Genomic DNA, 13,171 nt, shown 5'->3' on the forward strand with positions numbered 1-13,171 from the left:
AATAATTTCTGGCTCAATTATTAAGTTAATTCAATTGATTCATATTACTACTTCTAAAAAATAGCATCTAACAAATTTAATATATATATAGTCAAAGCAAGCATCAAAATCAAGATAAAAATGCTTAGCATATCTTGATTCTTCCCAAGTGTAGAACAACTAGAAAAAACAAGAGCATTGAAAATGGAGATGGATAGGGATTCAACAAAAACTATATGGGGTATGCATTATGCACAATGCCCCCAAAATTATGTTATATAATGTTAGCTCATTGAATACAATTGAATTTTCAGCTGCAAGTTATCGTATAAGGAGTTCTTACTGAGAAAAAAATGGGCAGTTATCATGAGGCTGCAGTGCTATTGATATACGCAATCCATCGTAGCTCAGTTGTACATCGAGACCCTTGGTTTCCATCAATTTTTTGAGGTATTCATTCACTTTTTCATGGTCCATCAGATACATCATGCCTTCATAAACCACAAGTGCAAAATAAGATAAATTATAAGCATGCTATTTTCATAGTTACACCGTGATGCTGCAAATAAGAATGACCAAATTCAAAAACAACTAAGTTGTAAAAACCAAAAACCTTTTATTTGGATGGAATTGCAGTGACCAAAGCATGAAAGTAGAAAGGGTAGTCAATACGTTAGGGAAGATGGGCTTAATCATTCCGGTAAAGAGTGTTCTCTGGGGTTTAATCCTTCGTACTTCCTTCAAATCTTGAAGATAAAATAAGAAGTAAAAAAAAAAAAAAAAGACTTAAATCTAAAATTCTAATGTTATCAATTTCTTCCCATATGATAAACAAGCAAATACCCTTGGAAGTCCAAAATGCATTGATGAAGAACGATCAGGCCTCAAAGCATCCTGAGAGAGCATTTTGCATAGGGGCTAACAAGACTCTGATAAAACTCTTAGAAAAGAGCATTCATGAAGTTAGAAAAAAAATTGTGTGCATGTGGTTATCAGAGAGAGAGAGAGGACCAGAACGAGGATTTCGGAGTTCTCCCGAAGAGAACAAGTTTCTTTAGGTATCTTGCTGACACCACTGCAAATGTCATTACCATATGAGTAACAATCCCTTGATGAAAACTGAATGAGGTAGGAAAAAAATCTCATGTCTTTAACATATGGAGGTATTACCTCATGTAACAAATATTACCAAAACGAAAACCAAGCGAACGAAAACCACTACGTCAAACTGGTAAAGGGGTAAACTGAAGCACAATATTTGGGCAGAGAATGCAAGTTAGGACCAGAGATAACCTGATACGTATGAATGTGCCAACTTTCATCCATTTAGGCGTTCATAAATATTAAATTGATTATTAGGCATCTTTCAGCCACATTACGTATGAATGATAGAAAAAGATAATCAATTTAACCATAAACTTTTTACCTGCATTTTCATTACATAAAGGTAAGAGCAGCCAGAAACAGAGATAACCTGTCCCAAGGGCATGATTCACTTAAACCTTCGATTCCGGTTTCAGGAATGCATGTGGCACGAAGAAATTCCAGTTCACACTAAGTGAAATGAACAACTAATCACCTTTAAATCATGCACAATGAACGGTTCTTCATGTACGATATTAAATTGCAGCTCTGAGACTGCAGCACAAGGTATCATCACACTTGTATCTACCAAATAATAACGAGTCTTCTTCATCACCGGAATTGTTACGAAGACAATCAAAGAAAGCGGGAAATAATTCATGCATAACATATCATTTCAATGGGTTATTTATATCAGTTTGTGGATTACTTTTGTCAAAATCTCGACCATCTAACAGATCAAATCTCCATATGTAGATCTAAAGCTTTTTACGTAGCAATCATTCTTACCTACCCATTTATGTGCAGCTAGCAGTATAAAGTTTATCGACGCATACTACTAGCCTCAATTCACCATCCATTTGTATCATTTCATGAGATCTACTTTTGAACGAGTCTTTATTTCCCATTTGTTACTAGGAAGTTCTAAAAAATGCAAGATACATCCAGTAACATAGTTTATTACCGCACACAAGCAAACAGTTATAAACATTACATATGCATATATTTCATATTCATATATTCAAAATACAGTAGGAAAAGGTAGATCTGGATTTTGGACCTCAAAATCACAGCTGGCAACATAAATTGGGATGTTTGGCTGCACATTGTTTGTCCAATCACGTAGATCATCAAGACCTGGGGGAAGCATAAAGACAAATTTTTATGTTACACAATGTGAGTTTCTATGTAAAAAGGAAAAAAGAAGCAAAATAGGTTTATCTAACTATTAGACATTGTTTCATGTCAGAGACCTCCAATTGCATCAGCATGAGAATGAGTAATTATAGCGGCATCGATTGTTCTTGTCCGGACAGAAATGCAACTAGTTACAATGAGAAAATACATGACAGTCCAAATATATACCATAACATAATCAGAAAAACATTCCCCCAGTGGTGTTTGATGCTTAATGACCTTGAAGAAATGATAATAACTGGAGAAATTAACATTCCTACCAGAACTAAAAACCTAAGGAAGCATCAAAATGGCTCAAAAATGGGTGCATGCTTACTTTATCCACAAAATTGTATTGAGTACGTTTCATTATGATATGCTCGTATGCTAGTTTAGGCATTGAGAAATTGTTTATATTCATATCTGCAACCAAGGATAATAAGACGAGTATTTCAGCTGCATTACTGAACCGTAATATGCAAACACAATTTGATGAAACACGGAAAAATACTTTATTCTGTTCAGTATAGAGAATACTACTAAATGAAATTTGAATGGCAAAACAAGAAAAATAATTCTTTTGCACAAATGATTGCCATGACTGGTAGGAAAAATCAAACTAGCACAAGAAAGCTAGCTGGTTCATGGTACCTGGTGTATATGGAGACCGCATTATAACATCACAAAAATCTAAAATAAACAGTCATTCAAAATACAATAACTGAGAAGCTATGAACAAAAGAATACAAAAGTTGTATTTCAATCCTATAAATTCCAAGGGATGTCTGATCATCTTAAGGTGCATGGGCCTAAAAGGGGGTAAAATTAAAAAAAAAAAAAAATGAAGTCATATGCATGAGAATTCTAAAGATACACATAAACTCAGCCACTACCCACTAAATCCCATTGATGATCATAATAACAAATCCTACCTGCAACAAAAGGCTTAAGAAATAGCCAAGGACTATCCCCATGTTATAGCCTAGTCACTGGAGCAGAAAAATAATAAGGTATGACACATTTAGATCATATTCCATCTTAGAGTTACAACAAACAATTTCCACAAGTAAACATGTGACAGTATCTAAAATCACTACAAAGGCTAGAACTTCTCCCTACAATGACGATACTTTAGAGTGATCAGATTGAACACCATGGACCATCTGATATCTCTTTGTCTTTGATATAATAATTCAAAATTTTAAGAAAGGGAACAGGTAAAAACTAACCCAAATGCAGGAAACTATCAAAGAGCACTATGTAGAAAAACCTACAAAAGAAAGTCACAGTGGTTTCCAGGAACAAGTTTAGCAATAAGGAGCAAGAATATTTGCAAGAATATTTCATTGCTTTTCTCCTCTGTTTAAGGCAGCGACAAGATATTGCATCAAATTTTGGAAAGGTTATATCCCAGTGTAGGCATTTAATTAACCAATAATACTTTTGAGTTAAAAGTTGGCTTATTGAATCTGTTTAAAAGCACTTTATTTTTTTCATTTTTCCTTTTATTTGTTAACTGTAACAAGTCTGAAGTTTTTCGGAATTTTCTCATGATAAGCCAGATTAAGCCTTCTGGAATTTCTTTTTCTGTCGGTTTTGCATTTTTTAAAATTTGAAACCCAGTGTTCAAACTTTAAACCCTTTTTTTTTTATGGTATAAAATTACAGGACAGGATGATGAAGGAGCTTCATGCAGAAAAACCATTGATGGCATTGCTAAGGTTCTGAAACGAGTTCTTATCAATCCTAGGATCGTCCCTGCTATTAAATCAACTCATGCTTTAGGGTATTCCTTTTTTTTCTATGCTTCTCCTCGTTGTGTTTGACCTGTGACTATAATACTATAGTTTGAAGCAATAGAAATTTAGGGCAATCAAATTGGTTTTGAATTTTTTTTCAGGTGTGAACTCAGTATTGTGAATGATGCAAACATGTTCTTCATTGAGACAATTCTGGCGCATCTTGGATTGAGGGAATATTTCTCAGAGATCAGCACCAACCCCAGCCTTGTTGATGAAGAAGGGAGGCTGAGGATCTTCCCTTACCATGATTTCACTAAGAGTTCCCATGGCTGCAAGCTCTGCCCCCCAAACGTGTAAGGTATCATATCTTTTCATCAGTAATTACATGACAAATTGTAAATATTTTGAAAACATTTCTTGGGACTTGAATTTGCTAATCAAGACACCAAAGTTTATAGAAAGACCTAGATATTTCATACAAGTGATGCCTACAAGTTTAGAAAATTTTATTACTTGATGGTATTCCACATGTACATATTCAATTTCATCCATCTAGCTTGGAGTTTTTATGTATTTATTTAAATCTATTTTCATTTTAGATATGCAAACTTCTTCTTTTGACCCCACTTAATCTATTAAAGAAATGGCTCATATAAGGACATAAATCAAACCCATGATCTTGACATGGCTCAATAATTTTTTAAATCATATAAATTTAATTACAATCATGAAATAAGATGTCAACAATTTTAATTTTGGCTTCTGCTTTGTATAACAGGGAATAATCATTGAAAGGATTCAAGCTTCTTTAGAGGGGAAGAAAAAAATCATCTACCTTGGAGATGGTACCGGTGATTACTGCCCAAGCCTAAGACTTGGAGAAGCAGACTATATGATGCCAAGGAAGAATTTTCCAGTCTGGGACTTAATTTGCAGGAACCTTATGCTCATCAAGGCTGAGATTCATGAATAGAGTGATGGTGAAGAGCTCGAGCGTGTTTTGCTGCAAATAATCAACATGATTTCTGTTGAGGAAAATAATGATAACTCTGCTCAATTGATCTCTGTTGACTGCAACCTGCAAACGATTTCAGCATCGAAACCATGCATGGCCTCAAGCTCTGCCAGTTCCTCAGTAAATTAATTGTTGGGCTTGGGCAGATTGGATGCCAGTGCTCATCTAATGCAAAATTGCTCAAAAAGATTTTTATTGTTAGGCCTTGTGGCCTTTTTTCTCTATGTTTGAAACAAATGTAAATAAACTTTGCCAATAAAAAAATGACTGCCAAGTCTTACCAAATTAAATTCATCAGTTTCGTAAAGAGCTATAATTGTGCCATATGTGTCCATCCAATGGTGACAACTTCTGCTCAATTCAACCCCCTAAATCCTCTGCAACTTGTTCAAGTAACAAGAGGGTAATTTCAGAGACTTTAGACTTAACCTTGGTGGATAGACACTTCATGACCCCAAATTAAGAACCTCTGAAAAAAATTGAAAGCAAAAGCTGTGCCATGTATTCTGCAAAGGACTGGTTCTCTGAATATTTAGCAATCATAACAAAGAGACAAAGCTTTAGGAGGTTCACTTTGAAGCTACAGTGTTAAAGCGTCTTTTAGGGAAACAAATAACAAATTTTCAAGTATCATTGATCAGGCCTTTTTGCATGGAATCAGGGAAGAACACTGAAAATCTTTGACAGATATGACTGAATAATGAAACAACAATGCCATGCAATTGTAGATGAAAAAGCCCCTCGGTGGCATCCCAGCAATTTCCCAATTCCCATGCCACTGAAAAAAAACTTTATATATTTTCAGGTATATAAAATTTCTTATTTTCTAATTTATCCTCGACCTCTATCTTTTATACTTATTTGACTACAAAACTATATTGCACGGATAACTTTCTTTAAATGTCAACAAAAGTCTTATACTAACTGATTAAAACATCGAGACATTTTCAAGTATACAATTAATAAGCTTTACCCGGCTAAAATGTGCATATGGAAGAACCAATTATGAAATGGCCCACCCACGAGGGGGGGACGGGGATGCAATATCGAGTATCTGCTTCATATACACAACCACATTTCCTTTATTTTTAATTTGTTTTAAGCTTATGGAGAGCTTTTTTTTTTTTTTTTTCAATTTGGTTTAATCCAAATTCAACTTTGAGACAATTGTAATTTACTGTTCCTCTTATTAATTTTCTTTCTTTTATAAATAATTATGTTTTCAATGTCTTTAATTTAATATACTAAACTTTTTTTTCTCCCTCCATGGAGACAACTGACTTATAAAAAGTGCCTTGATTGTTTGCATTAATTTTGTGACCAACATTATCTGCTCTGTTCACTTTCAGGTTCCTCAGAGCACATATTTATTATACTTTTTATTCTTAATAATTGTACAAAAAAAAAAAAAATCCAGACATACCTTGATGTGTTGGTTGTGCCATAAATAAAATCGAATTTAATTTGTTTTTATTTATTTATGGTCTTTGAAAGCACAGGTGGAGTCAAAAATCAGTGTCGTACTTCATGAATTCACATAATGCAATTTTATTTAAACAAAATAAGAAAAATATTTGTACAAAATATCACTTTTATTTTAATTTGTTTTGATATGTTAAAATTTGATTTAACAATTATTATCCCTAATTTAAAAAAATAATTCTCAAATATTAATTTCCCTTTCATAAGATTCATGTTATATATAATATTTCCTCCATCTTAAAATATTTTGTTTTGTATTGACTTTTAAGGAGTTAAAATTTTTTTTTTATTTTAATATATTAAAATTAAATTTTAAAATTTTTTTTGTAAAATTAAATTTTCATTATTTTTAATTTGAAAAAATAAAAAATCATAAAAATAATTTTAAAATATAAAAAATTTAGAGTTTTAAATATTCAAGAAAAAATAATACATCATTTTAGAACATCCAAAATATATATAAATAAAGAAAATGAGACAGAAAGAATATATTTTTATATAAATAAAATCATAATTTGAAAATAAAAAAATTATAAATATTAAAATTTAAATTCTTAAATTTGTTAAATATAGTTATTTTTAAAATAATTATATAAATAAATTGAGTTAAATTTCAAATCATTTATATATGATATTTTAATTCTCCAACAATTTATTATTTCGTGCAAATTTTAGTTGCTATATTTGAAACAATCAGCCTATAAGTTTTGAATCTTTATTATTTTTTCTCCTATAATTTACTCAATTATTTAAAAAAAAAAAACACATTTTCTGAGTTTTTTTTTTTTTTGCAAACTAGGGTATTAAAAATTCTTAATTCTTTAATAGGGATATTTTCTCAAATGGAATATTTTTTACAGGTAAGCACTAAGAAAGTCACCTCAGCACTTCACCTTTCTTCTTGATTTCCCCTTCATTCCCTCACTCTCTCTCAAAAAAAAAAAAAAAAAAAACAAAATTTTTCTTTCGAATTTGAGATCTTAACAATGGACGACTCTTCCCTCATTATTCTTCTTCCAGTCATTATTTTTGAGTTTCCCATATTTATTCAGCATCCGAAGCCATTTCTTTTTAAGTAATAAATAATCTTGTAATAATATAAACATCCTCCGTTTCATACAACCCTTCACACGGATTCCCAATTTCGTCGGCATCATGGAGTCTTATCCCCAATCTTCTTCTAGAACTGAAAAAAGAGTGTTGCAATTTATTGAATATGATACTTTTCCTGCAATTGCTGTTGGGCTATAAAGTTAGTTCTAAGCAGACATTGGGATTGGTTTACTTCGGATATTGTTTGGTTTTTGGCTTTTGTTACTTGCTTATTACTCTAGCCAACAACACCGTGTACACCTCCATTAGCTCCGCCACAATTACCACCAGAATCATCTCTTCAAACTTGTCTCAGGCTAATCCAACAATTCAGCAAGTCCAAATCAAATAATGATCATCAATCACCTCAAAATTATTTATATATATGGCGAAAATTTGGTGGGTCAGAGGAAGAAGATGTGGATGTTTATAAAGAAAAGGTGAAGGAAGTGTAATTTGGTAGGGTGGAGTAATTGTCCAAAGGGAGCTCAAAATGTTGGGTTTACAAATACAATAAGACTTTTTTTTTTGAAACGGTTTGCTGCATAGATAATTATATAGTAACGTGGTAGTTATGTAATTTTTTGTTTTTAATTTATTTTAAAATTTTTTATCTTATTATTTATTTAATTAAAAAAATATTACGTACATAAACTTTTTCAAATTTATAATCTTCGTAAACTAATTTTAATAATATATAAACTAATTAAAAAATAATCAATTAATAATAACGTAATTTTATGTACCTTGATTATAAAAAAAAAGTATTTTTACTTTGAAAAAAAATTTAAAATGTATCTTAATATTGAAAAAAACTCCACATTTTCTTTTATAAGTAAAATACTAACTAATAAAAATTTTTTTTGTTACAATTTCTTCAAATTACCAAATTGTAAAGAGCCTTTTTACTCGCAAATGTTGTAAAATAACTAAGGGTAGGAAAAAAAAAAAAAACCCAGAGCTTGTTGGTATTGATTACAATCAAGAGGCCCACAAATATTAATGACCATAGCCAAGATAAGAAACACGTGTAGGGCATACCTCTCAAAAATATTTTTTTTCTTTTGAAAGGAAGCTGAGTAGAAACATGAATTTCATTTGCATTTTGTTGAAAGATACAAATTTAGTCTGATTTATTATTTTATTAGTAAAACAATATAATTTTAATGCTATTTTAAAAATATTTTTAATAGTTAAATCTTTTAGATAATAAAACGAATCTATTCGGACCTCTATAAATAAGTTATATTACATTTTCAACAAAATTTTAAAAGTGCCAATCAAATTTGGTTCAATTTGATTTATTCAGTGAATATTTTTAATTTATAATGAGTTTATTCATTATATTAATTATAATGTAAATAAAAAGAAATTAAAATTGCATGTTGGTCCATTTGGATATAAGAACTTGAAAAACAGAAAGAAAAAAGTTATTTAGTTTGTTGTATAGATTATTAGATATAAAAAAAATACTACAAATTAGTGTTAGTAAAAGTTAAACCTTTCTCAACAGATTTTACATGTTAATTAAAAAAAAAAATTCTACAGATTCTTCATTTCGCTATTTGTGCAAAACCATATGTAAAATTATTAATTACCAAAAAAATAAAACATTCTCGAAGAAGTAGTCATTGTCTCACGTCTTTAACACCATTCTATTAATCAAATGTCGCAAATGCATCTCGCCTTTTCTGCTCAACCATACCCTAAACTATATAGTTACAAACTACCAATCTTTATTGACGTTGCCACCACACCATCAAAGGTTTTAAAATCATTACCTAGAAAAATATATATATAAATTTGAATTTAAATTTAATAATTTAAATAATTATTTTTTAAAAAATAAAATTTAATAAGTCAAATATTCAAATTTTAATACATATAAAATTTTTTTTATTTTCAGATCATAATTTTTTTTACCAAATATATATATATATATATATATATATATATATATATATATATATACACACACACACACAATGCAATATCAGAAGAAAAAACAACCACCTACCTAGCGTTAGCTTAAACTTGAGCATCAATTGAATAGCATAGATTGGCTACAAAATTAAATGCAACAGCATTTGCAAAAGAACTCATACTCCTAGTGGGGAAGAGCCTGCCTTGTACTAATTGGCTAAGTATATATCTTCTTAGCTGTAGCTAATTCATAGCTTAGGGGAGCAGCAACATTTAATGAGAAAACCTTTCCCACTACACCCAACCCAACGCACATCAACCAAATCTATATAGCCACAGCTTTGGTAAACTAAAAATTACAGTCATGCATGAACCAGACAATCTTCCATTATTGCCTAGAGAATCAAATATTTGTATCCTATTTTGATGAAACAAACAAGGCCAATGTATGACATTCAGCTTGCTAGATATGTTGGAACTTGGAACAAGCATCTCTACCACATGCTCTTCCTTTTTTTTAATGTTAAGGAGGGCTTTTGCTAATGGCGATGAACAACTAATATCTCAATGGAACACTTCTTCTAATTATAACATTATTAAGTAATATTTTCACTCAAAATATTGTCATTCGATTAATTATCAACATTGCATACATATATATATATATATATGTAAAAAAAGAATTATGCTAATGGATTTGTTAATAAAGGATTCGATTGATTAATATACGTCTATGGATATAATCATAGTCCCACAGAAGTGGTAATTGGACAGATTTAAATTGATTTGCATGTCTTTGAAAAATTCACTTTGATTTTAGATAATTTCAGATTTAAACTTATAAATTCGTATTATTTTGGGTAATATTCACATTTAAATTCGATCAATTTTAATTAATTATATTTTAATTTTTTAAATTAAAATTATGAGATTTACGAGTTTTGAATCGAATCAATTTCATAATTAAATTATTGTTGATTTATATCGCTTTAAATTTGATATGTTTCATAATCAAAACTTTTTATATTTAAATCTTTGAGTTTCTTTTAATCAATTCGGATACAACTGAGCTAGATTTGAATTAGGTGGGGTAATTGTTTTTTAGGGTTACGCACTTGAATCAATGATTAATAAAAAAGAGAATCAATTGAAATGGTCAGTGATTAGCGAAGTTTTTATCTCAGTTTCTAAATATATTGGTTGCTTGAGCACTATCGTTTAAAAAGTTGTTGCTGTCATCTGAGATAGTATGAAATTGATAGCTAGGTCATGTATGTAACATGTTTATTTGAAAAATAACAAGAGTAGTAATGGCAAGAAAAAGCAGCTGTCTTATGACGTGCATGGCACATCTTATCACCTAATTTGTAATGCAACGAATTAATTTAAAAGTAACCCAAAGTTTGAACTTTGAATTAACTATAAAGTACTATTGTTGGACGGTGAGACACTTTAGCAATCACTTAAAAGTCAACGCCAAATCAATTTTTAAAATCATAATTTTAAAATGATCTAATTAGCAAGTGCTTATCCACTATAATTAAAGTTAATTAAAATGTTATTTAAAAAAAATCGATATTTGATGCGGTATGTTCATTAAATTCAATAAAAAATAATATCTATTTAAATATTATTTTAACTAATGAAACTTTTTAATTAAATTTTAACTAACGTAATTAGACATTAATTAACATTTATGCTTTTGAAAGATAAATATATCAAAGTATGAATCCAAATATATGGGTTGATTCCTTTTGGCCCTAAACTACTTTCTTTTCTTCTTTTTTTTTAATTTAAATATTTGTAACCTCACATTTTACGAGTATAGATTTTTTAATTTTCAAATAAAGTAAAATTACTAGATTATGGAAGACCAATTTCCTAAAGTTTGTCCATAACAAAACAAAACATAGTGTATTTTTTTTTTTATATGTAAAAATTAAAGAATAAATTATGACCAATTTTAAATATATATATATATATATACACACACGCTTACGACAAGACACTATGAATTAAACCAATGTAACTTGAAGGAATATTTAGCTAACACGCTCTTGTCCTCGTTGATTGAGCAAATCATTTTTGTCTTTTATATTAATAAATACTTTTTTCTTACAGTACAATATAAAATTATAATTTCTACGTTCTTATATGTTAATAAAATGTGCATTATTACATAATTTAATTAATAAAAAATTTTATCATCACATGACAAAAAGCATGAATATCAAAAGATTCATTAATTAAAATTAAATAATTATTTAAATTTTTATCATTTTATTATATTTAATTATACTCTCAAACATTTATTTTTATCAATTAAATTATTATTAAATGAAATTAATTGACTATCAATTTTTATTTTTACGTAATAAAAGATTTAATTGAATGGAAATATATGTTTAAACTTTAGAGGTTCATTTTAATAAAAATAAATATTTAAAAATTTAATTAATTATATTAAATAATAAAAATTTGAATTATTATTTAATATTCGTTAAAATTTTTTTTTTTTTATATTTAAGCCATTACAAAACAAGCTTAATCACAACAAAACACTTTTTAATCTCAATAAAACACTAATAATCAAATATTTAGCATGTTCCCAAAAAAAAAAAAAGGTTGGGGAGACAAGATCCGTGGCACATGTGGCGCAGCACCACGTCATTACCTTCGAAACGACGGCGTTTTACATTATAATCTTACCGGTTGCTAAAACAGGTGGGCAGACGGTGACGTGCGGCGCTTAAAAAACTGAAAAACGTTAGCCTTTGGTAAAGCGGACCGACGGTGACAAGTGAAGGTTGACGGAGACTGGCAACGACAAGTCGGTCCGACGTGAGGGGGAAAGGGGCAGAGGTCGGAGGATGATCTCAGATCAGGTGAATATAAATAAAATAATTTTTATATTTTTATAGTGTAAAATATTAAAAATTTATATATTTATGTTATATTTATAAAAAAATATATAAAATTATAATATAAAATTTAATTTTATTAAATTTATATAAAATTTATATTAAAAATTTTAATTACATTATTTTAAATTTATTTTTATATCATATCTTTTTATCATATTTTATATTGATAATTTGTAAACTGTGGCCTATGTTTATTTTAAAATCACGTATGTGCAGTTAAGGAGAGGATGTCACAACATTGAAGAAGCGAGGGACCTAGAGGTTGGCGTGACTCGTGAGGCAGACAGAAAGGGGCATGTTTTTGGAATTTATTTACCAAAATGGGATTTTTTTTTTTTGGATTGGTGGGATTATATTTCAAAAGAAATTTTGGGTTCCATTTAGCATTTGTTTAATAAATATTATTTATTATTATAAAGATAATGAAAGAAAATGTAGGGAGTTTAAATAAATGATATGTAATTATGTTTTCAGGTTTTTATTATGAGACAAAGTTTTGAAACATTAAAAACATACATAAATGAAGATAATATATATACACATTATTAAATGGACAAGTACCTGCTGTAGTTTATGTTTAATTTGTTACGAGACTTCAACTTGATGGCTCTCATGCATGTGTTACGTCCCGTGTACGCACCACATAAATTAAGGCTAAAACAACACGTTATGTTAAACTTAGGTTTCGAGTTCGTGACACATGATCCAGGAAGGCAATAAGTTATATAAATATCTATATTCATGCATGTATGCGT

General features: G+C 29.4%; 1 long non-coding RNA gene and 1 pseudogene across 1 annotated transcript; one reads left to right on the forward strand and one right to left on the reverse strand.

Annotated features, from left to right (window-relative positions):
* Positions 1-209: 209 nt before the first annotated feature.
* LOC111280871 (putative hydrolase C777.06c) lies at positions 210-2,676 on the reverse strand (annotated as a pseudogene).
* Positions 2,677-3,501: 825 nt separating this feature from the next.
* LOC111280576 (uncharacterized) lies at positions 3,502-5,288 on the forward strand. Its single transcript, XR_016335068.1, has 2 exons — positions 3,502-4,338; positions 4,759-5,288. It is a non-coding gene; the product is annotated as an uncharacterized LOC111280576 (long non-coding RNA).
* The last annotated feature ends 7,883 nt before the right edge of the window (positions 5,289-13,171 follow it).

The sequence above is a fragment of the Durio zibethinus genome, chromosome 28, assembly GCF_047325235.1.
Source record: "Durio zibethinus cultivar Kanyao isolate XHJ-2024 chromosome 28, ASM4732523v1, whole genome shotgun sequence".
NCBI classification, from domain to species: domain Eukaryota; kingdom Viridiplantae; phylum Streptophyta; class Magnoliopsida; order Malvales; family Malvaceae; genus Durio; species Durio zibethinus.